This window comes from Procambarus clarkii, chromosome 23 (genome assembly GCF_040958095.1).
Source record: "Procambarus clarkii isolate CNS0578487 chromosome 23, FALCON_Pclarkii_2.0, whole genome shotgun sequence".
Classification (NCBI taxonomy): domain Eukaryota; kingdom Metazoa; phylum Arthropoda; class Malacostraca; order Decapoda; family Cambaridae; genus Procambarus; species Procambarus clarkii.
This window is the reverse complement of record NC_091172.1, coordinates 29,171,489-29,197,119: the sequence shown is the minus strand read 5'-3', so window position 1 is coordinate 29,197,119 and position 25,631 is coordinate 29,171,489. Positions and strand designations below refer to the sequence as shown.

The 25,631-nt window shown below is 45.0% G+C and overlaps 1 protein-coding gene across 4 annotated transcripts in view; it reads right to left on the bottom strand.

Annotated features, from left to right (window-relative positions):
• Positions 1-25,631, bottom strand: part of LOC123763980 (extracellular serine/threonine protein CG31145) — a 204,188-nt gene that overhangs the window by 17,615 nt on the left and 160,942 nt on the right. The gene's annotated exons all lie outside the window — the stretch shown is intronic.

The following is a 25,631-nucleotide window of genomic DNA, read 5'->3' as shown; positions in this document are numbered from 1 at the left end:
CAGTGTCAGAGTAATTAACAGGTGGAATGCATTAGGCAGTGATGTGGTGGAGGCTGACTCCATACACAGTTTCAAATGCAGATATGATAGAGCCCAGTAGGCTCAGGAACCTGTACACCAGTTGATTGACAGTTGAGAGGCGGGACCAAAGAGCCATAGCTAAACCCTCGCAAGTACAACTAGGTGAGTACAACTGAGTACACACACACTGTTTTGTGTGTCTTAGGTAATTACCTAAGTAATTACCTAAGTAATTACTTTCATAATTACACAAAACAATTAATATAGAGTACAGTTGCTAATAAGTCACATTACAAATCCAATCTCAAACGATGATGAACGCCTTAAAACAATCACAGAACTAAGACCCAATGACCTGAAGCCCGTTACGTCTTACCAAGAGGCCGTGATAGCGACGGTGACAAGGTCTTCACAAGAACATACATGTAACATAATTAGTCACACATTTTATTGAAAATAATTGAAAACTTGAAATCCTTAAAAAAAAAAAATGTGTTACAAGTCGTTTATCAGTTGGTAATATATTAATTTATACAAGTTGTTGGGCTCCGGGGAAGTCGAAGCTCTATTCTACTAAATCAACATTTTGTTATAGATTTTTTCGTTAACAACAGTGACACTCGCTAACTAGCGTCCCGGAGACGAGCCACTAACATGACAAAACTTTCCCCCCCCAAAAATACTTTATTATGATGCTCCCAGCGACGTTTGACCTCAATTCCGATTTAGACAATTTGCATCATACAACTGAACGCGTATTTTTTGCATAAAGCAGTTAACCCACCAAAATAGGTCAGTGCCATCCAAAATGAGTTAGTTTGAGAACAATTCACTGAGGGATAGATGATGTAGTCGCCAGGACTACGGTAATGCCCTCTCCCCTCACTCTGAAACTCACTCCAACACACATCCCACACTCCAACACACCCATTGAGTGTAGGAGTGACAACTAAAATTCACTTCATGTTATGATGGGCTTGAAAATGGTCCAGGACGGACCGAAACGTCGTCGTCCCTTCACCTTCTAGAGTGTGGTCTGGTCAACTATGATGGGCTTCTTCCCCGAACATCAAGCTTTCTCAGTGGTGTCACCCACCCACCCACCAGAGAAAGTGGTCTCTGCCACCACACCACCCCAAGAGGGTGTAGGGAGGCGGCACGCCACCCCAAGAGGGTGTAGGGAGGCGGCACGCCACCCCAAGAGGGTGTAGGGAGGCGGCACGCCACCCCAAGAGGGTGTAGGGAGGCGGCACGCCACCCCAAGAGGGTGTAGGGAGGCGGCACGCCACCCCAAGAGGGTGTAGGGAGGCGGCACGCCACCCCAAGAGGGTGTAGGGAGGAGGCACGCCACCCCAACACCTTGTGTTAATTACCCAAGAACTTGGTGCATATCTCACCGCCTCAACACAAACCTTCACGACCTCCTATATAAATTTAATATAAAGTCTGGCGTAAATTCTCCGGACACACTTAACTGTGCTGGAGAATTAATGTCCTCCTGGGAAGGTGGGACTTTTGTGGCCCTCCGTCATGCTGAGTTATGCTGCTGTGAGACTCATGGCCCATGCTGAGTCAGGCTCCTGTGGGGACTCATGACCCATGCTGAGTCAGGCTCCTGTGGGGACTCATGACCCATGCTGAGTCAGGCTCCTGTGGGGACTCATGACCCATGCTGAGTCAGGCTCCTGTGGGGACTCATGACCCATGCTGAGTCAGGCTCCTGTGGGGACTCATGACCCATGCTGAGTCAGGCTCCTGTGGGGACTCATGACCCATGCTGAGTCAGGCTCCTGTGGGGACTCATGACCCATGCTGAGTCAGGCTCCTGTGGGGACTCATGGCCCATGCTGAGTTATGTTCCTGTGAGACTCATGACCCATGCTGAGTCAGGCTCCTGTGTGGACTCATGACCCATGCTGAGTCAGGCTCCTGTGGGGACTCATGGCCCATGCTGAGTTATGTTCCTGTGAGACTCATGACCCATGCTGAGTCAGGCTCCTGTGTGGACTCGTGACCCATGCTGAGTCAGGCTCCTGTGTGGACTCATGACCCATGCTGAGTCAGGCTCCTGTGGGGACTCATGACCCATGCTGAGTCAGGCTCCTGTGGGGACTCATGACCCATGCTGAGTCAGGCTCCTGTGGGGACTCATGGCCCATGCTGAGTCAGGCTCCTGCGGGGACTCACCCACCCACCCTGACTGTCAAATGTGTAAGAGACATAAGCGCCAGTCAGCAGCTGGGACACAGGTTCAAGAACGCGCGCGCGCGCACTAGCGAGCACACACACACGCATGCATTATAAATAGACCAATTTCACAGTCACAATCGTGGGCAGCGGTTGAGAGTGTCCCCTGCACCCGCTGCCTCTCTACACCCAGCAGGAAATAGGTACTTGTGTGCCAGTCAACTGTTGTGGGGTGTTCTCAGCACTGCTCATATTCGATACAAAAAAATCTCATCCTACACACAAGACATGGAAACAAACAAGAGCATACACCTACCCAGCTATCATTACAACTGAGCAGAAACACACACACACACACACACACACACACACACACACACACACACACACACATACAGGAGGGACCAAAGAGCCGAAGCTCAACCCCCGCAAGCACAACTAGACGAGTACATTTGCACGCATATGCTATTTATCTCTCGTCCGAAGCCCAACCGCCTCGGGCAGTAGAAGAACCCTCGAAACCTTCTCCAGGTATGTACCAGGTATGAACCACCGAGTATTGTGACCACTTCAGTACACTGTGGAAATAACAGTGAGCCGTGTGGGGAGAGGAACACGAGCTAGGATACACAATACACAGGCGGAAACACTCCCCCCCAACACAGGGACTCCAGCTTACACCCCCCCAACACAGGGACTCCGGCTTACACCCCCCCCCCAACACAGGGACTCCAGCTTACACCCCCCCAACACAGGGACTCCGGCTTACACCCCCCCAACACAGGGACTCCGGCTTACACCCCCCCCCCAACACAGGGACTCCGGCTTACACCCCCCCCCCCAACACAGGGACTCCAGCTTACACCCCCCCAACACAGGGACTCCGGCTTACACCCCCCCCCCCAACACAGGGACTCCGGCTTACACCCCCCCCCCAACACAGGGACTCCGGCTTACACCCCCCCCCAACACAGGGACTCCGGCTAACACCCCCCCCCCCAACACAGGGACTCCGGCTTACACCCCCCCCCCCCAACACAGGGACTCCGGCTTACACAACTCTACAGGAAGTTAACACAAAAGATATTATGTTCTTCCTCACAATGATATTCCGGGAGGCAGCTCGCAAAATTGTTACTTTCCAAACAGGTCATTATGAAAGACGCGGGGATAATCCATGGTTAAGTCAGCGGTGTGAATAATCAGAATTCACCAAAGGCTGGATTTAGTATGCAGACAGTATGTCACAACAACTTGCCTGAACATCAGACATCCACCCCACAAATCTGTAAATAAAGGAGTTGGATTCAATACCTCAGAATGGGAGGAGAAGCGAAGAGGCAATTTGAAAACGAGTTAAATAAAGCAAATAACCATATCATATGTGGAAAATATTCCCGGAACAACCGTGGACAGCTTCAAAAGAAAACTGGATAGTTTTCTTCAAGGAGTGCCTGACCAGCCGGGCTGTAGTGGATATGTGGGCCTGCGGGCCACTCCAAGCAACAGCCTGTTGGACCAAGTTCTCACAGGTCAGGACAAGTTCTCACTCCCAGAACCCCCATCAAGCAGGCATACTGCTTCACAGTAAAATAAAAAGGAAATCAATGGCTAAGAAACAAGTGACGAAACTGAGGGAACGTTAGACACTTTACAGACGATCCCAAAATGTCTCGACTCCAGAACACTTGGACGTGTCTGAGGTGAAGGAAGAGCTGTCAAGCCCAGCGACTATACAACACATTAAGATTACTGAATAAGAAGGAAACACGACTGGAAACAAAGGTCATAAGACCAGACAAAGACTAATCATGGCTACACTGAGGGGTGAGCAGGTCTGTGATACCCAGTCAGTGATATAAAGCATGTCACTTTATACAACCAAAGTACCAACATACCAGATCGATACAGATGGTGATCAACAACAGGTACACCATGCAAACTAGTGGAGAACCCTTCACCATCCCTGGTAAGGTACCCTTCACCATTACCATCCCCCCCAAAAGAAAATTTGTACACCTGGAGATAATATAGCCATTACAAGTAATGCCAAAATGGGTCCAGGGATGGCAAATGGTTTCTCAAACCTTAATCTACAGAAATACATGACAGGGAGACGTAGATCCAATAGTGTGGATGGACTGCTTATTTATTTAACCGTCATGAAACTTAGACCTTGTGCCCTGTAAGAGTAAGTAATTAAGTGCAACGGAAAGCGAAGAATCAATGGTGAAGAGAATTACAAGAATGACGAGACGTTCCTAGCGGGTGTCCCACAGACGTCAATAACAGGATCTATTCTATTCTTGTTAATGTGACTTATCTGCCAGAAGGAATAGACTCTTGTCTATCAATGTTTGATAGTGGCGCAGACATCATCAAGATAAACATTACTCTGTGGCAAGACGCCACAGAGAAACCTTTCATCAAATGAAATAATAATGTAACAAATGGCTTCTGAAAGTAACTCCAGAAAATAAAATCTAATGGAGAATGGCTGGGGAAAGCAGGTTAGACATAAGGTACCACAAATGGTCAAAAAGACAAGCCATGGATGGCTGGGTTGGTTTCGATGGCTGACACATTGAATGGCTAGAGTCGCACAGAGAGAGCCCGGGAAGATGATAAACATAAAACCGAACTTAAGCCTATATCCCGAAGCACACATTAACCCGATACCATCAACAACAGATGAAAGACTGCCTTCGGAAAGCTGAACAAAGAATTCACTAACGACGCTGTATACCACATACGCCAGACCAATTCTGGAATATGCAACACCAACATGGAGTTCATATCTCGTCAAACAAAATGAAGTTGAAGGAAGTCTCGAGGAATGCCACAACACTAAGCCCAAGAGCTGCGACTCAAGCAGTAAGAGAAAGACTACAAGATATTAAACAAACTCACACTGCAGGTAGAGGGGAAAAAACAGGAGAGTCAATTACGAAATACAAATAGAGTTAATTACCCTAGGCCTTGCAGTATAGGCCTAGGGGTAATTAACAGGACAAACTAAAAAAATAAACCACCTGACGTGGGACAGACACGAACCACCGGGACTGTCCAGTGCCTCGTTATTCGTGTCAGTCACGAAACGCTGAAGTAAATTATTGTCTTAACTAAACAAATTTTAGAAAACGGAGTTCAGAGTGCGTCCAGGCGAGCGCCTGAGTGAGCTAAATGAATGCACCAGGAACACAATATTTAGGGTTACAGCATTATGCCATGATTGAGGCTAGCTTCCCCCCCCCCCGAATACATTGACGACTCACGTCTTCCCCCATTCACGGACTCATGCCACGAGGACTCATGCCACGAAGACTCAGGCTGCCGCAATCCCCTTAAAAAAATGGGTTATCACAAAAGCACAGAGGTGAATGTGTCGAGCGCAACAGCGCGGAGTGTGACTTACGCTCACTTGCGCCACACCATCCCAAGGGACGGCTTCATGAATATGATCAGCGTTATATATAACATACTGGAACAAGGTGGCTATTGTGGGTGCAGGTTTGTGGGGCCTCAAAGCCACTGTGGGTGTAGACGGGAGCCTAGCCTTGAAGAGTTCTTCAGAACCAATGTGCAAAAGTAGTGTCGAACCTGAGACAGGAGGGCGACGGGACGGAAGGGGCCAAGGCACGGGAGGGGCCAAGGCACGGGAGGGGCCAAGGCACGGAAGGGCCAAGGCACGGGAGGGCCAAGATACAAAGCTGGTGAGTGAGGGTGGGTGGGTGTGGCCAAATACTTGGCAGCGCCACAGCTGGTCTAGGCACTCTCCCCCCCCCCCCCCACACACACACACACCTGCCACAGCTGTAGTAGAGAAAAAATGCGACCATGTGATCTCTCCCGATACGTAAGACTACACACCTGCAATCATATATATATATATATATATATATATATATATATATGCTCTTAGCAATATGTAAGCTGCATACCTGCAAGCAAATGCGCTCTACTAACACCTACACTACACACCTGTGAGCAGGTAATCAACCTGGAAATAAGCAACCACAGATTAGAGAATTACTTAAATTAGTGACAAATTTCCGCTCAAGTGGCAGGTAAGAACTACCTATGAACGAAAATATTCTACATCTGCTCTTCACAAACAATGAAGAAATTATCAGGGACATTACTCTTTTCAAGTATTATTCAGACCACAAGCTAATTGAAGTACAAACATCAATATTCATATGATGTCCAACACATTATCAAGCGAGAGGAGTCAATTTTATTAATAATCCGAGGACTCACTGAAGGGTGATGAATAACTCTGATAAACTAATCATACAACTTGATAACATCATAATGGAAACTGTCTTGAGTAATGAAACTTTAGTAACGAGGGACACAAGGAATAGAGCAATTGGCTGATAAGGCAAACAAAGTCTGCTTGAAGCATGTTCCTTGGCGGAAGGTTGAAAAGAGGATCAGCTTATAAAGAAGAGTCAGACGACACTATAGAATTTTTTCGGTGTCAAGAGTAATAGACAAATGGAATGCATTAGGAAGTGATGTGGTGGAGGCTGACTCCATACACAGTTTCAAGTGTAGATATGATAAGAGCCCAATAGGCTCAGGAACCTGTACATTAGTTGATTGACAGTTGAGAGGCGGGACCAAAGAGCCAGAGCTCAACCCCCGCAAGCACAATTAGGTAAGTACAGAATGGAAACATGACAGAAATGCTTAAGCAGACACAACTATTCCATCAAAGGAAACAATTTAAACAATAGAAAGAAAGAAATCGTGTAGAAGCTCATGCAATCATACCAGACTGAAGAAATGAAGTTGAAATAGAAAGCCATACAAGAAAAAAAATAAAATCCAAAATATTTCTTCACATATGCGAAATGAAAATAAAAAAAAACTCACTAGCACCAGACATATATTTGTATGTGAAGGTTTCATACACAGAGAACGACAAGAAAATGTGTGAAATCCCCAAAGATTAGTGTAAGGCAGCTATATTTAACATCCCCAAGAAACAACATTAGAGTGGAAGATCGACATAGCTACATTATGAATGATACCACGAGCGTAGCAGATTTTGAAATCGACATGATGCCCATGCTCTCAGCCCTGAGTCCAGACTCATGGAATTCTACATTTCTAAAGAAATGCACAGTGCCATTAGCACGAATGCTCAGTGTAGTGTGGATAAAAAGCTCGGATACAGGGGAGATACCAGAAGCACCTAAATCTGCAGATACAGCTCCCCTACACAAGGGAGGGCGCAAAGCAATGGCGACAAATTATAGACTAGTAGCACTAACATTACATATAACAACAGATTTAAACGAGTGATCAGGAGTCAGATCTCCAGTTTTATGGAGACCGATGATCTCTACAATCCAGATCAATAAGGGTTTAGTTGACCAGACCACACACTAGAAGGTGAAGGGACGACGACGTTTCGGTCCGTCCTGGACCATTCTCAAGTCACAATCGACTTGAGAATGGTCCAGGATGGACAGAAACGTCGTCGTCCCTTCACCTTCTAGTGTGTGGTCTGGTCAACTTACTTTAGCCACGTTATTGTGACTCACCGCCTGCAATATGGGTTTAGTGCAGGAAGATCATGCCTTTCGCAGTTACTCGGCTACTATGATAAAAATCACGGTAGCATTAGAAGAAAAAACATCATGCAGATGTGGTGTATATACGGACTTTGCAAAGGCATTTGATAATTGTGACCATGGAGTGATAGGCCATAAAATGAGATCAATAGAAATAAGAGGTAAAGTAGGGCGATGAATATCACATTTCCTGTCAAACAGAATGGAAAGAGTAACATTAAAAAAATACGTGAGTAACAAGGCAAAGAGTTACAGTCAAACAAAATCTAGTCCAAGCACAGTGAAAAGCTCTGTACCTCAGAGCACAGTCCTTGCACTACTGTTTGTTTTCTTTATTCACATGTTAGTTATAGACAAAAATTACAACAAGACTTCGAGTTATCTTTTGCAGATGACACGAAAATTAGCATGAAAGTTACTTCTGTAGAAGGAATTGAAAAACTACAAGCTGATATTAATAAAGTTTTCGACTGAGCAGCAGAAAATAGCATGACGTGATAAATTTCAGGGTTGTAATAATGTGGTCAATTTCAGCCCAATTGGGTTGTGGTAGATATGTGGGCCTGCGGCCCGCTCCAAGCAACAGCCTGTTGGACCAAGCTCTCACCAGTGAAGCCTGGCCTCGGGCCCATCTTGGGGAAGGGAAGGGAATTATCAGGAGAAAGCGATATAAGCCATTAGAACTATTATAACACTTGGGAGGAATCAGAATAAGGATTGGGATGGAGCGAACGAGACCGTCGTTCGATCTACCCTCCGGAGTAGAAAGAACTCCAAGAATCCCCTCCAAGTATAATCCAGGTAGATGAACTCTAGCGACAAATCGACTTCACACCTGCGAACAGATGCTCACTAGCGTCAAGTAAGCAACACACGACTACAGCTACCACGTGCTCAGCTTCAGGAAGCCCCCATAGATATGAATACGGCCTCGTGGCAACATGGCGCCCAGGATATGTATGTATACGGACTCGCCTAACTGTGTGTGTGTGTGTGTGTGTGTGTGTGTGTGTGTGTGTGTGTGTGTGTGTGCGCGTGTGTGCGTGTGCGTGTGTGTGTGTGTGTGTGTGTGTGTGTGTGTGTGCGTGTGCGTGTGCGTGTGCGTGTGCGTGTGCGTGTGTGTGTGTGTGTGTGTGTGTGTGTGTGTGTGTGTGTGTGTGTGTGTTCGGCTCTAACGCCATCTCTCACACAGCCTCGAAGTCGTTGTTCGACCGTGGTTGAGAGGCGGCGATACAGACAACATTTTGATATACAACACAAATTGACGGTCAGATTTTCACAACATTTACAGGTCCACACAATGAACACCAAAAAAAAAAAAATAAAAGTAACAATGAATTCTGTCTCAAAATAGCGTAAGTACTCATGAAGAATAATAAACAATGCTTAAACTGAACCCCTCAGGAGAGTAACCTTATATTATATATATATATATATATATATATATATATATATATATATATATATATATATATATATATATATATATATATATATATATATCTTATATAAAATGCTCCATATAGAGCCTTATATATGCTTATATAGAGCATTTTACGGTGATTTAATACATGGGGTCTGATCTAACATGATCAAACTTTTCACCGGAAGATGGAACTAAGAACATAAAGAACAGGTTTGGCCGAGGAAGAAAGTGTGGAAGGAGGAAGAGGATGTAGGAGGAGGAGGAGGAGGGTGAGGGACGAGAAGGAAGAGGATGTGGAACAGGATGTGGGAGAGCAGGTGGGGGGGGTGGGGGGAGAGAAGTACCCACCACCATCCCTACATCAATAACCAACGGGAGCCACAGAATTATATGAAATATACAGACGGTGAAAGACTACATGGAACTACAGGACGACCAAGACAGAGAATGGTCCAAAAAGTGGCTACCAGAGTTCAACTCGGACAAGTGCAAGGTGGCTGTAGGGAACTTAGGTGGGGGGGAAGAGACAATGTGACAAATGATGGACTAAATCCTCTTGGAATCTCGGAGAAGAAGACCTCGCTGTTGGTATCACACACAGAGCCAGTCTCCCACATCTCAACAGCTTCATTTGCATGACTGGTCAACATAAGAACTGACTTTAGAACTCTAACACACTACATATGTCAGACCCATTCTGCAGTGTGCAGTCTCATCTCATCAAACAGAACGAAACCTAGAGAAAATCGAGAGACGTGGCACTAGAGCAGATAGGAATGAGATACGAGGAAGGACTAAATGAATTAAACCTCACGTCATTATAAAATAGAAGTTAAGGGGGGGGACATGATTACTATATATTAAATTAAAAGGCGAATCAACAGGGGCCGAAGCTACTATTGGGAATGTTGTACGCGAAAAAAGGGATCACTGATGGAAAAGATGTACCCAACAGAGCCACAGACATATTAGAAGAGTATTTACCAAATCAGTCCACTTGGTCAAAGGGAGAAATTTTTAGTCTTAGAGAGAGAAAATTTGGCCAGTGGATGAATTAGAGAACTGGGCAGAGTTAAATTTAACATTACTAATGGTGGAGAGGATCTGGAAGAACCTGGGATTGCTTAGAGAGGAACACAAAGTGGAACTTTGAGAACCGCTGCATTTGAGCGAATTTTATCAGCGTCATTGTCCGTTCCCTTGGCAGCTGTTCACTGTTTCTGCGCGTCAGCCTCGCCCAGGCTCTGTACTCACCGAGTTGTGCTTGCGGGGGTTGAGCTCTGGCTGTTTGGTCCCGCCTCTCAACTGTCAATTAACTAGTGTACAGGTTCCTGAGCCTATTGGCCTCTATCATATCTACACTTGAAACTGTGTATGGAATCAGCCTCCACCACATCACTGCCTAATGCATTCCATTTGTCAATTACTCTGATACTAAAAAAATTATTTTTAATGTCTCTATGGCTCATTTGGGCACTCAATTTACACCTGTGACCCCTAGTGCGTGTGCTTCGTCTGATAAATCGTCTGTCTTTATCTAGCCTATCAATTCTTTTGAGAATCTTGTATGTAGTGATCATGTCCCCTCCTAATTCTTCTGTCTTCCAGAGATGAGGTTGTGAGGTTCAAGTCATGCGAGGTCACTGACTCTGCAGTTTCGGTTACATGGGAGCTCCTGATTGTATAGCTGAAGTTGTCAGGGGTCCGACAAGTCCCAAAATTGGTCGAAGTCCGACAACAGTCAAAGCAGATGGAGTTTGGAAACACGATTTTAATCTCAACAATCAGCACACAATCCCTCACAACTGAGCGATTTAGTGCCATAAAACTTAGACTGAGATCTTAGTCCTAATGTCTATAATATCCAGAATACTTAGTTCTTGCTCAAAAGTTTCGAGTCAATCAGAAATAAAATTCGTGTCTCAATGGCACCGGGCTGTTAAAATCGGATTATCCAGAATCCTCAATCAATTAAATAGCAGTTATGTAAGGACTTGATTATTAAACTTCAGGTTATTGGCGGTCGCTGCCCGCTGAATATGCGGTTAACCGGATTGTGGAGTAGACTCCTGCCAGTATCTCGTATCCGGATTGTGAAGTAGGCTATGGTGAGTATCCGGACTGTGAAATAGACTGGTGAGTATCCGGACTGTGAAATAGACTCCGGTGAGTATCCGGACTGTGAAATAGACTGGTTAGTATCCGGACTGTGAAATAGACTCTGATGAGTATCCGGACTGTGAAATAGACTCTGGTGAGTATATCCGGACTATAAAATACAAGAGTATCCGGTTTAGCGAAATCTTATGCGATTCTTATTCACAAACTAGAGACCAGACTATTATCAAACTCCTCCACATGGAACCTTAACGTGGTTAACTCGCGTCTCCGATAATACCGAACTAATTAGCACAATATAAAGCTATTATAAAAATATAAAACTATTATAAAATATTAATTATTTCAATTAAATTATAATATCAGTCTACTGATATTAATTATCAGTAGACTGACTGATTCGAATTTCATCTTAAATTATGTTGCTCGTCTTTAACGTTCGCGTTTTTATGTAAGTAATCAAGAACTATTTAAGTAAGTAATCAAGAACTATTTATGTAAGTAATCAAGAACTATTTAAGTAAGTAATCCGCAGAATGTTGGGAAATGAAGTTGATCAAGAGTGTAATGAAAGCTAAAGTTGAGAATAGTTGCTTATTCAGCAATAAAATATTAACCAATACGACACTTGTTGGTTCTGTTAATAACACTTGTGAGTTGTACTCCCCTACACCGGTGGTGAGTGAGAACACCTGAGGTAATTTCTGAGGCACTTGTAATGCACCCGAGTACAACTAAAGGACGATGCCCGTCCACAAGTGGTTGGGCACCATTCCTTTCCCCCTCCGTCCCATCCACACACACACACACACACACACACACACACACACACACACACACACACACACACACACACACACACACACACACACACACACACGGGTGCGCATGTGTGGCCCCCCTCACACCTGTTGGGGGTGATGTGTGGCCCCCCCTCACACCTGTTGGTGCATGTGTGGAATACTTTTAGAGCATCTGCGGCAGCCATAAACACCTGTGAACAGGTGATCACGTATCCTGACAACTGTCGCTACACCTGTGTAATATATCCGACGACACGGGCCACAAGCCAACAGATGTGAAAGTGTCGAACAACATCACAACGGTACGCGTTGTTCGTCCCGAGAAGACGAACAACGGAGTCCAAAAATCACGCAAGTAATCAAAGCCTCGATCCCCGCGACGCGCTGGAGTTCGAATCCCGCCCGGATGGTGTCCGCGCCAACCGGGCGTCGAACTGGATAAAATTATTTCAACCCGAGTAAGTTAAAACAAACACAACAGGTAATTGTTTTAACCTCCAGCCCCGTTCAATTGACTTGCCACAACGTGCAAAATAGAATGTGCTAATTGAGCCAGAAAAGCCGGCACCCAAGCCACCAACCTAACCTAGGTATAGAAAACGGGGATTTTTATAAGTCGCTTCTTATTTTTTTTTTTTACAGTATTTTGTATGTTGGGATCAATTCTACACGAAATGAGATGTATTAGTTGTAGCGGCGAGGCAGCTATGGGGGGTCACAGACGTCAGCCGAAAATAATGCAGAAAAGCCTCCGCATGAATAATATGGCATTGCAAACTCTCAAAAAAATATATTTTTAATGACATTACAATGATTTGTAACTTATATTGATTTATATTTTTAATGATATTACAGTACTTTAGAGAATGACACCCTGAGGGGAAAATATAAAAACGAAGATGCTGGAAGTCCTTATACATTTATAGTAGGTAAGGTGGGTCCCAGGAGCCGAAGCTGGTTCTCTAAACTTTGTTAAGAACTACTAGATAATTAAACATATCACATACACCCTCAAGAAAACGCCACTTAAAGTTATCAAACTACTTTCACTACATCAACTTTCCACTCGTCAAAATTGGTATTGTTGATGGGCCGCGCTCCTGTGTGTCCGTGGTTGATGTCTTCTCCTCGTGAGAGGTGTAATCCATCTCAAGTTATTTAGGGAAGATAACGAGCAGTAGAAGGCCGCCGACCCCCGACAGCTGTTTGTGGCGTTTAAGTGTTGAACTTAATGGCGATACTCACTCACTCACTCACACACACAGAGACACACACACACACACACACACACACACACACACACACACACACACACACACACACACACACACACACACACACACACACACACACACACACTCACACACTCACAGAGAGAGAGAGAGAGAGAGAGAGAGAGAGAGAGAGGGGGGGGGGGAGAGAGGGGGAGACAGAGGGGGGAGGGAGAGAGAGAGGGGGGGGAGAGAGGGGGGAGACAGAGGGGGGAGGGAGAGAGAGAGAGGGGGGAGGGAGAGAGAGAGAGGGGGGGGGGGAGAAAGAGGGGGGGGGAATATTATTAATAAAGACTTCACCCAGTAATTACCAGCGCCAGGAGCCCCTCAGATACTTCAGTAATCCCTTCACTTTAACTCCACCCCCTCTACCCCTGATTTATATACCCCTGGTTTATATACCCCTGGTTTATATACCCCTAGTTTATGTACCCCTGGTTTATATACCCCTGGTTTATATACCCCTGGTTTATACTTTACATGATCTTGCTTACATGGAGAAGATGAGAAGTATTGTGTGTGGAAGCCTTACTCATGGGGTGAGTAAAATCAAATTGTGCCTGGCGGGTCTCCTCAGAGTGCACCTCCTGATGCCTGCACTCCAGGTGCACAGAGGAGGATGGGTCGCCTGCATCTTCCAGGACTGCTGAAAGAACTCTTGACACCACCGCTCAGAAGACACGTTGAAGTGGCAAATCAAGCGCTCGCACTTCAAATACACGCACGCAAATGTGAGGAAGGAGGGGAGGGGATAGGGGAGGGGGAATAGAGGGAGGGGGAATAGAGGGATGGGGAATGGTAGACTTTTTCCTACAGCTCCTATGAGTGCCAGATCCTTCTTTTGCAGGGTGCAGAGCCTGATACCAAGGCCTTTTTAATCCACTGACACTCGCTCTCACTCGATTGAAAATGTTCTCTCTCTCTCTCTCTCTCTCTCTCTCTCTCTCTCTCTCTCTCTCTCTCTCTCTCTCTCTCACTGCTGTCTTTCAACTTTATATCTCCAGCAGAGGCTAACAACGAAAAATCTTTCATGTAAGTGTTTGCTTCTTTGTTGAGGCCACTTGGGCTAGACGGTAGAGCGACGGTCTCGCTTCATGCAGGTCGACGTTCACTCCCTGACCGTCCACAAGTGGTTGGGCACCATTCCTTTCCCCCTCCGTCCCATCCCAAATCCTTATCCTGACCCCTTCCCAGTGCTATATAGTCGTAATGGCTTGGCGCTTTCCCCCCCTGATAATTCGCTATCTCTCTTTGTCGAGGCCGTCTCCATACCGCAAGTGTAAGTCTACTTCCATTGCTGAGATCGTCTCCATTGAAACACTTGAGAACAGATACACGGTAAAGAATTAAAGACCATTCGACTTGCCAAAAGGAAACTTTAACGCAAAAGGTTCGGGTTTATTACACAGATCAATTTTTATTTTACAAATAAAAGTTGAATTTTCAAAACATTAAATCATATGAGCTTTCAAGCGACGTAATAAGCCGCGTGTCTTAACAACAGTTTGTCACATGAAAAGGTTCAAACAAGAATGCAGTTTCAGCATCAAGAGTCACGTCTGTATTAGCATAATGCTCTGTGAGGTTGGTTGATTTACTTATTTTGAAATTTAAGATTTTTTTTAATAATAAAAGATTAAGATCTTTTTAAATTGGAGATTTGTCAGCAAAATTGTCATTATGGCCAAAGAATGTGTGACGGAGTGTTCCACCACCAAGCCTGGTACCGCTCTTGTGTGTGTGTGTGTGTGTGTGGGGGGGGGGGGGGGGCGCGCTTGCATAGCAAGGCTGGGGAGGCGAAAGGTATGGAGCGAACTCCCAAGAGTTCGCTCCATATACAGGTATATATAAGAACACAAACCCCTACGTCAAAGGGGTTTAAGTCAGTCAAGTCAGTCAAACCCCTAAGCTTTGGAAAAAAAATAATTAATATCCCTGAAAATTTACACATGCTCTTCAAATTCCGCATTTCTGAATGGTATAACACTTACTGCTTTACTACCGTCAATGCATTATATGAGGACCTGGTCACTGAAGTAACCGCTTTTTATGACAATGTTGTAAAATCCGCAAGACCCAAACCAATGAGGAAGGGACAGAGGTGGTTCACTGACTCACGCCTTATGCCCCTGCATGACAGAGTTCTATTCCTAGCTGAGCAGTATAAAACACATAAAACAGCTGACACCCTCAACATATTTCTTAAAGCCAGCCGAGAGTTTAGAGAGCTAAAGGAACAGGTGTATAACCAGCACTGGGAACAGTTTCTGCAAGGCATCAATCATGCAACATCCTCATCCCAAATGTGGAATAAAATTAAAAAGATTTCTCGTCCTAGCAGTCGTCAGCTTGATCACCATTCACCTGTAGACTATGCCGACATGCTGCTTCAGCAATATGCAAGCACTGCTAGTATAAGCAGCCTGCCCCTAGATGTGCAAAACTATCTGGCTAGTACTAAAATAAATCGTAACTTCAATATTGAAATTGCCTGTAGTGAAATAGGGCCTGATGATAACTATGGCATAACCCCCTTTGAAATTAAAAATGCACTCAAGAAAGGTAAGGCTACCTCTCCTGGAGAGGATGGCATCACATACAACACCATGAGAGTACTTGCTGAGCTGCCAAATAGCCCTTTGCTAGAATTGTTTAATCAAAGTCTAAGGCAGGGTGTTTTACCTGACCGCTGGACACAGGGACTCATAATACCCATACCCAAGCCTAATTCACAAAAATTTAGACCCATTTCTCTGACGTCGTGCATGTGCAAAGTTCTTGAGAGAATTATTCTCGACAGACTAATGTTTCAAATCAAGCCCCACCTTGCCCCTAACCTGTATGGTTTCCTTCCTGGAAGAAGCACACAAACTTGCTTTGCTGAGTATTTTATCAGAGGGGGACCAAACTCTCAGGCGGCATTTATTGATCTCCAAACTGCTTTTGATACAGCAAACAAAGAAATAATCCTAGAACAGCTAGCCTCTTTTGGAGTTAAGGGAAGACTGTTGACATGGCTCAGGGGGTACCTGAGTAACAGAACCGCCTCAGTCCTTTTCAAGGGGGTCAAAAGTAAACTCTGTGCACCCTTTGAGTTGGGTACACCCCAGGGTGGAGTGCTAAGTCCCACACTGTTCAATGTTCTGATGCACAAATTAACAATTGATATTCCCACACTACCTGACGAAGCCGTCATTTGTTATGCCGATGATATATGCATTGTTGCAAATTCCCAAACTAGACTGCAAGCTCTACTTGATTCATTCGCTGCTAAAAGCATTGAATGTGGTCTTGTTATCTCTATAACTAAATCCAGAGTTCTCCATCCCAAAGAGAAAACTCATGTCCCTATAGCTTTCAAGGTCAACAACCAGAACATTGAAACGTGTGGGCAGCACAAATACCTTGGAGTTGGTATTAACAGTGACATTGTAAATGATCTACACCGTAGGTTAAAAGAAAGACTAAAACCATTGAGAACACTTACTGGTAAGAATATTGGTATCAATATTAAATATGCTAGACTATTCTATATGATGTTTGTTAGATCTCTCGTTGATTATAATGCTCTGCACTTAATTAATTTCCCCTCCTCTGTGTTGGACAAACTTGAAGTAATACAGAACGAGGCCATGAGGATAATTCTTGGTGCCCCAAGATGCACAAGAATCATCAACATGAGGGAAGAACTGAAGTTTCCAACCATACTAGAGAGAATAATGCAAGTTAACACTACCTTCTGTCTTAAAGTCATGAGAGATCCTACATCTCCTACATTGCTCAGAGACAAATTATTTAGTGCTGTTAACACCCTTTTGACTGGTGCCGACATACCAACTCACTCCTTTTATGATAATTGGCTGAGAAACAATGCTTACAATCTCATTAAACTTAACATTCCTTTTAAGTGCAATCTACCAGTCTCTGATATTCCTCTTTATCTGTACCCCACCATTCAAGTATCATACACACCTGTCACCAAGAAAGATAATGAGAATCTTGCTCTACTCAAAGCTGTCACTCTTGAAACAATTGCCTCCTCCATCGAGAGTCTAAGATCTCACGAGCACTGTGTCTACACCGACGGCTCAGTCCAGTCTTCTACTGGACGGACTGCAGCGGCATGTAGGTTCTATAGAAATAATATCTGCACAAAGTCTGTCAGTGTCAGGTTAAACAACTGGCTGACCTCCACACAAGCAGAACTAGCAGCATTACATTTAGCAACCAGCACATTAAAAAATATTGGAGGAGGAATAATATTCTGCGATTCAAAGTCTGCTCTTCAAGCAATCGAAAACTTCTCTTGGAAGATCGACAGCAAGAACCTCATACTCCCAATTATAAATGACCTAATTGATGCACAGAGTAAAGGGTCTCGAATTTCCTTTGTATGGATACCTTCACACATAAATATAACCCATCATAATGAGACAGACATTGCAGCCAAATTAGCGTGTAACAAGTTTGAAGTTGAATTAGATCTAGGTATCCCTATCTCTGCTGTCAAAACTGTATTGGTCCAAACATTCAGATCTGATAGGAAAGAACTTACTGACTCCCAACGACCTGAAAGTACTAGTATAAAAAGCTATGATTTGTTCAGATCTGAAACCTACATCTATGGACAGCACAAAACGTCCACTAGACTGTGCGACACAGTGGTTGCAAGGATCAGGTTGGGTTACCGTTACCTGTGGCAGGTGGCTGCAGGTGACGGGTCTCCCAATCCTGAGCACTCCAGTTGCAAACTCTGTGAGCAGGAACTACGGCATGATCTCCCGCACTACATCACTGAATGCCCAATTATTAGACCTTTCAGACCAGTTGGCATGAGGTACCTGGAGCTTTGCAATTACTTTATTCACTCTCGTATTCTTGAAGATATCCTCACAGTATACCCAAAATTTGCCAGTGCAGGCTATTAAACACATGACTCTGTATGACTAACCATCCTGCGAGATGGGGACTTGTATTACCACTGCTACCTTATTCAATCTTGTGTTGTTGATATCCTCAAAATGCATCCGGAGTCTGCCAGTGCAGACCGCTAATCACATGCCTCTGTATGACTAACCATCCTGTGTGATGGGGATTTTATAGCATCACCTAGTTAGTTTTTTTTGACACACTGTACTCCACTTCATATAGTCTAGGGTAGCTGCACTAATGCAGATGTACCTAATATGTTAATAAAAAAAAAAAAAAAAATATAAGAACACTTGCATACAAATGTATCAACACACACAACAACCAAAATTCCCCCCTCCCCCCTCCCTACCCCCCACTCCCCCATCTTCGACTTCGCCAGACGAGCCCGGACCAATTCCCCAGGTCTGGCTCATTTGCATATGATAATTCTCCACATCGCAGCTACCTTGGGCTGGGTCGACTCCCACGGGAGCCGCGGGAACCAGTCCAGCCGACCTGGCCGCGTATTCCATCACACTTCTGCAAGTGTGTGTGAGGGTGCACACACTCCAAAGGTGCACATCATGCACCTTTACTTTTTTTGGCAGGGGGGTGGGGCCAAGATATTACTGCGCGGGCCCTAAGCCTCTGGCTGGCCTACCCACGTGTTATTCATATCTTAGGCGGTGGGTGAGTATTTATGACTCCAATATTGGCTTCATTAAGGTGTTGTCTTAAGTGTTTAACAACTGTGCTGTTAGTTCACTGTGCCATCAAATTGAGTTTGGTACTCTGCGCTGGATAATGTTCCAGAAGTCTGTCAGCATCTCTTCACAATGCTGACATTTCCTCTGTTCTTCAGGAACCTGTAAGCATGTTCCCCCATGCACATGGGTGTTCATGCCTCCATGTTTTGTAGGTGCACTTCTGTTCTAGTGTTTCGTTCATCAAAACAAGTGACTCATACTTTTTGATGAATTCTGCGCCATCCCACAGATCCTGGTGGTGCATCTGCTGTGTTGTGGTCACTGTACTTCTGTGTTGCTCCTTCTCTCTCTCATTATTTTCTTAATAGAATGTGTTGAATATAAATGTCTCCATTCCTCCTCTTAGTTACAAGTTTTGCAGCTTCATATGCTGATAAAATTCTCCGGTATTCCTTCAGGAACTGGCTGGCACCTAGTTAATAAGTATTCGATCACCCTAACAGTTGTGGGTTAGAATTAATGTAGCATTTGTGGACGGGGTTTGGTCACGTTAGTGTTCTGGTTACAAGGGTGTCAGTGGCAGTTCTCGAAGCTGTATGATAACGTGTTGTCGGTGTTCAACAAGAGCATGTACCAAAGCACTACGGGCTCACCATAGCCCGTGCTACTTGGAACGTTTTTCCAAGTAGCGAATCTTTAACAACAACATGTACCAAAGCTTGCAGACAAGGAGTCACAATAACGTGGCTGAAATATGTTGACCAAACCACACACTAGAAAGTGAAGGGGCGACGACGTTACGGTCCGTCCTGGACCATTCACGATCGACTTGAGAATGGTCCAGGACGGACCGAAACGTCGTCGTCCCTTCACCTTCTAGTGTGTGGTTTGGTCAACATGTTCCAAAGCCTTTTTCAATGGCTAGCATCTCTGTAAAGTTGATCGCTCGTTTGAAGTTCCATCCGTATAATTTCCTGCTCTAACTACAACTCCTGAACCTTGTCTCTGATGGTCTACCGTTTGCTTCTATATTCATCTGTGCGGTGATGAGCAGCAGATGACGACTAGTCAGATTTATTTATTTTTTTTTGCTTTAAGAGCCACAATCTGCTTAAACCTGCTGGCAAGGATTCCACGGAGCTGTGACTAGGCTGATGTTTTGCAGCAGCAGCAGGCGGGAAGGAGAGACAGAGAGAGAGAGAGAGAGAGAGACAGAAAGAGACAGAGAAAGAAGCAGAAGCAGAGAGAGACACAGCAGGGGAAAATCCCAGTGGACTAAGTGGCAGGGATGGAATACTCGTGTGAGGCGTTTTTATCAGGTCATCTTGGGGAAAATTGTCCAGCCTTCCCTCCAGGAACTCTCTGGTGGTGGTGGTGATGGTGGGGGGGGGGGGGTGGTGGTGGTGGTGGTGGGGGTGGTGGTGGTGGTTGTGGTGGTGGTGGTAGTTGTGGTACTTACCTATCAGTGACTACGGGTTAGTGAGACCCAGCTCTTCATGCCCCGGTCTGCTAGGCTCTGTTGCATTACAACTTAACTATTCTGACGTTCAAATTATTTCTCGAAACTGGCCTTCAAGCTGTGGATGGAGGTGGCTTCTACAACTTCTTTCAAGTCATTCCACTTATTGACCACCCGTACAGGGTATGAGTATTTCCTGACATTCCTGCGGCTCATCTGCGTTTCCAGCTTCCATCTGTGTCCTTTTACCTTACCTGTCCTAACATTAAAGAGGCTGTCCTCGTCTTCCTTGTCAGCTCCCCCTCAGTATCTTGTATATTGCAATCATTTCTCCTCTATTTCTTCTCGTCTCCTCAGTCATAATATCTAGTTCCCTTAACCTGTCCTTACAGCTTATAGTCCAATTAGCTCTGACATTAATCTTGTTGCAAACCTTGGTACTCTTTCCATTTTGGTTAATGCTACACAATGTTTGTTTTCAGTCCATCAGGTACTCTCTCTTACCTAACACAGTGTCTTCCTAGTTGATGGTAGCGACATCACCATCATACTGAGGGTATGATGGTGATGTCTCATACCCTCATCATACTGAGGGTATGATGGTGATGTCTCATACCCTCATCATACTGAGGGTATGATGGTGGTGGTGATGGGTGGAGCTACATACTGGTGATGGGGATGAATTGATGGCTAACTGTTCTTAGGCTGGAGGCCAAGAACTGGACACAATAGAGCAACCTGGCAATAGGAAGTAGGGGGGATGGAAGCTAGGAGAGCAGGACGGGTGCCGGGGGGGAGGGGGGAGGAGAGATCGATAAATTATGGGCAGTCAGGATGCTGTCGGAGATTCAAGAAGCCTAAAGGAGCCTCGTGGAGGCTAAGGGAGCTTCGTGCAGGCTAAGGGAGCCTCGTGCAGGCTAAGGGAGCCTCGTGCGGGCTAAGGGAGCCTCGTGCAGGCTAAGGGAGCCTCGTGGAGGCTAAGGGAGCTTCGTGCAGGCTAAGGGAGCCTCGTGCAGGCTAAGGGAGCCTCGTGCGGGCTAAGGGAGCCTCGTGCAGGCTAAGGGAGCTTCGTGCAGGCTAAGGGAGCCTCGTGCAGGCTAAGGGAGCTTCGTGGAGGCTAAGGGAGCCTCGTGGAGGCTAAGGGAGGCTCGTGGAGCTAAAGGAGCCTAAGGGAGCCTAAGGGAGACTAAGGGAGCCTCGTGGGGGCTAAGGGCGGCTGGAGAGACCTCAGAGCGGCTCGGGCGAGGAAGAACAGGGCCGCAAGAGATTAAAACTTCAACAAGAATTTCAATCAACTTAGGGATATTTTATGGTTGTGGTCCGAGGAGGGCTTGTGAGGCGGGCCAGCCAGCCTCCCTAACCTTAGAGGCTGGAAGGTATTTCTCAGGAGAAAGTGCTGACCCAGCATGGCTCTGTAGCGCTTGGAAAGGATATAGAGCCGAGGTATGAGGATAAGGAACGGTGCCCAGCAACTACTTGGATCGTTGGGGGATCGATCGCAGACCTGCAAAGTAGCAAGGCCGTCAATAAAGTGTTCGGAATTTAAAAAGACAGATCAATGTTCCTGCTCGTCAGTGTCACGTGATCATCACTGATCTGTCACTCACAAACCCAAAATCATTTGATTAGCGCTTCTTCTTTCCGAAATTTGACTCTTAATTTGGGACTATACATCCTGCGGGACGGGTCACGTTTCAGGAAACTGTTGTGGGATGTCGCCCATCACCGCGCCCGCCTGCAGGAGCTTCTGTTACTGCAGACGATGAGTCTCAGTAATACATCTGTCATCGGTTTACCTTTGGCATCCAGTGATGTTATTTGTATTGAGAATACATTATGGATACCTGGTTGATGGGGTTCTGGGAGTTCTTCTACTCCCCAAGCCCGGCCCGAGGCCAGGCTTGACTTGTGAGAGTTTGGTCCACCAGGACATCAATACACATTTATAACTATGAAGCTGGATAATGGACACAATACCTGGTGACAATTCGTGTTTAACTGGCTTACTTTCACCGGTAATGTACCTGCTGCCACACACTCATTTGGCACTCATAGTGCCATCCCTCTCTGCCACTCATAAGGAAAATATGACGAGACATTAAGATTAATTTGGAAGTAGTAATGAAACTAGTCAAGCATAGGAGAACCTCGCTTCCAAAATATTACGAATTTCACAATGATACATAAATCAATCGAAGCACAGATCAAGGTCTTCTGAATCTCCTGTTTATGGAAGTCATCTTGTATACGAGTCCCTCACCATGATGACACAGACAAGGCACCTAAAGATGCATGAAACACAGGAATAAGGGCAATATAAGGCTTCCTAACTAATTAATCATCTAGATTATGGAGGCAGCGCCAAGTCGTGTCCAAAGAAAATTTATAAATGTAAGTTCAATCAAGGAAGCTGCTAATGGTTGTGTGTAGAAAAGTCTCTCCCGGGATGCTGCCTACTGAATGTCGCGAGTCTCTCCATTGTCAATATGTCTATCTTCCTCGGTTTTATCAGTCCTGGATTTGAAGTGTGACGGGATGAACCCGTAGACTTAAATCTATATTGTTCGAAACCTTCTGGTCTAATAACAACTCCAAACGGTCTGAAAACACCAGTATAAAAAGCTATGATTTGTTCAAACCCGAAACCTATGTATATTATCTGCACAAAACGTCCACTAGACTGTGCGACACAGTGGTTGCCAGGATCAGGTTGGGTTACCGTTACCTGTGGCAGGTGGCTACAGGTGACGGATCTCCCAATCCTGAGCACTCCAGGTGCAAACTATAAGCAGGAACTGGGGGCATGATCTCCCGCACTACATCACTGAATTCCCAGTTATTAGACCTTTCAGACCCGCTGGCATGAGGTACCCTGGAACTTTGCAATTAGTTTATTAACTCTCGTGTTCTTGAGGATATCCTCATATTACTCCCAAAATTTGCTAGTGCGGGCTACTGATCACACGTCCCTGTATTCCATCCCACCGCTGCCACCAGTGTTGTTTCTTGGTTGGAGATAAGCTGAAGACTCTTACTTGGGATTGTAGAGAATACAACTAGATTTCTTCTAGTCTATCTATCTAGATCTAGAATTAGATTCCTTTATTGGGTGGGTAACAATATGACCAGCTCACCGTGGTCCTATACCGGTTCTGATCCTGACTTTACACTGCAGGCTCCCACGCGGCTCTATGGGTAATCGCTTCTAAGGCCTAGTGCCCCGTGATTAGCTAGACCAATCTTCTACAATTCCTTCTACAATTTGAAGGCTGACACATGTACATAGTACACAGTACTGTGTATATATAAACTCGGTACTACCATTCTAACTTGAAGGTAATATTATTGTGCAATCTAGCAATAAGTGTGACAAAACCTTATTGGGTGCAAATATTTTATTCCGATTATAAGCTGTTCATTTTCCCCAAAACTAATTAAAATACAAACCAATTTAAGTCTTAAAAAGAAATACGGTTCATTCTAGTTAAATTTATTTCCTAAACATCTGGTTTGAAAACGTGACGATAATCATTATTAATAAAAAAACACACATTGGGAAAATAAAATAGAAAGCAGCAACGAAATTATTTTTGTCATTAGGCTAATTGAAGTTTATATTTTCGCAAATATCAGGCTTAATTGTATTTATATATATCTGTCTACACAGCATTTAAAAATAGAAATTATTTGTATATTCTACTTTTCAATTATTATTTCCTTTAATAGTTTATACTTACAGATTTTAATATACATTTAACTTAATTTTTTTCCCATAAGGAGTTATCTAATTTTAAGTATTCTTCACGTACTGATTATAAAGTCGAATTACATAATTGTGGCGCCCGTATTACAGAGGATACAGCACTCAAAACATTGTTTACAGCGATCTGAACTGTATCCACCACAGTTTGTTGGTCGCACTGTCCTCTGGTTAGTAATCAACCCGCAACAAGATGTCTGTACGAGTCAGTACGCTGATGATCTTGTTGTATTGCGATGTAACTCACTTCTACCCATGAGTACCTACCCGTGAGTACCTACCCATGATGTACCTAGACCCATGAGTACCTACCCATGAGTACCTACCCGTGAGTACCTAGACCCATGAGTACCTACCCGTGAGTACCTAGACCCATGAGTACCTACCCATGATGTACCTAGGCCCATGAGTACCTACCCATGATGTACCTAGACCCATGAGCACCTACCCATGATGTACTCATGGAACAAGTTACATCATATTGAGGGACATAGACGTAATACACAAGATTAACACGAGACGAAGTAGCTAGAGTGAAAGAAAATATTGAGACTCGAACCTGCATACTCGTAGTCTCCCCCAGGGACAAGCGACTATACCGATGAACCACAACGAACTCAAGCAGCATCTCAACTTGAACCCCCAGGGACGTGAGTTCGATCCCAATGTAGAGCATCGGTATTTCCCTTTAGATCCACGACGTTGTTGTGGCAACACATTGCATCAAGGGTGTTTGTACCACCGAGGTTGCCATGTCTTTCTGGCCAAAACTACTTGACTCGCCCACTCGCCCACTTCCTTGACTCCTCCGGATTGACAGTACATGTTGTGCTGGTGGAGGCATCTTGAGATGTTATCTTGAGATGATTTCGGGGCTTTAGTGTCCCCGCGGCCCGGTCCTCGACCAGGCCTCCACCCCCAGGAAGCAGCCCGTGACAGCTGACTAACACCCAGGTACCTATTTACCGCTAGGTAACAGGGGCATTCAGGGCGAAAGAAACTTTGCCCATTTGTTTCTGCCTCGTGCGGGAATCGAACCCGCGCCACAGAATTACGAGTCCTGCGCGCTATCCACCAGGCTACGAGGCCCCTTTAGGCATAGATATAGGTACGACCTATGTACAAAATACGCAGGTCTATGTATTTTGCACATAGGCCTATGTACAAAAATGAGGTCGGGGCACACGAGCCTCATTATTAGGATTAAGAGATTATTAGGATTAGAGATCTTTTGAAATTGAAATTAATAGAGATTAGATCTCCTCTATTAGATTATTACAGATCAAGATTATTAGAGATTAGAGATGAAAAGTATGAATCAGCAACCCAAAACTAACATCTCCTAGGCCTAATGCACGCAATCTTAGGCCTAACGCAGCGCAT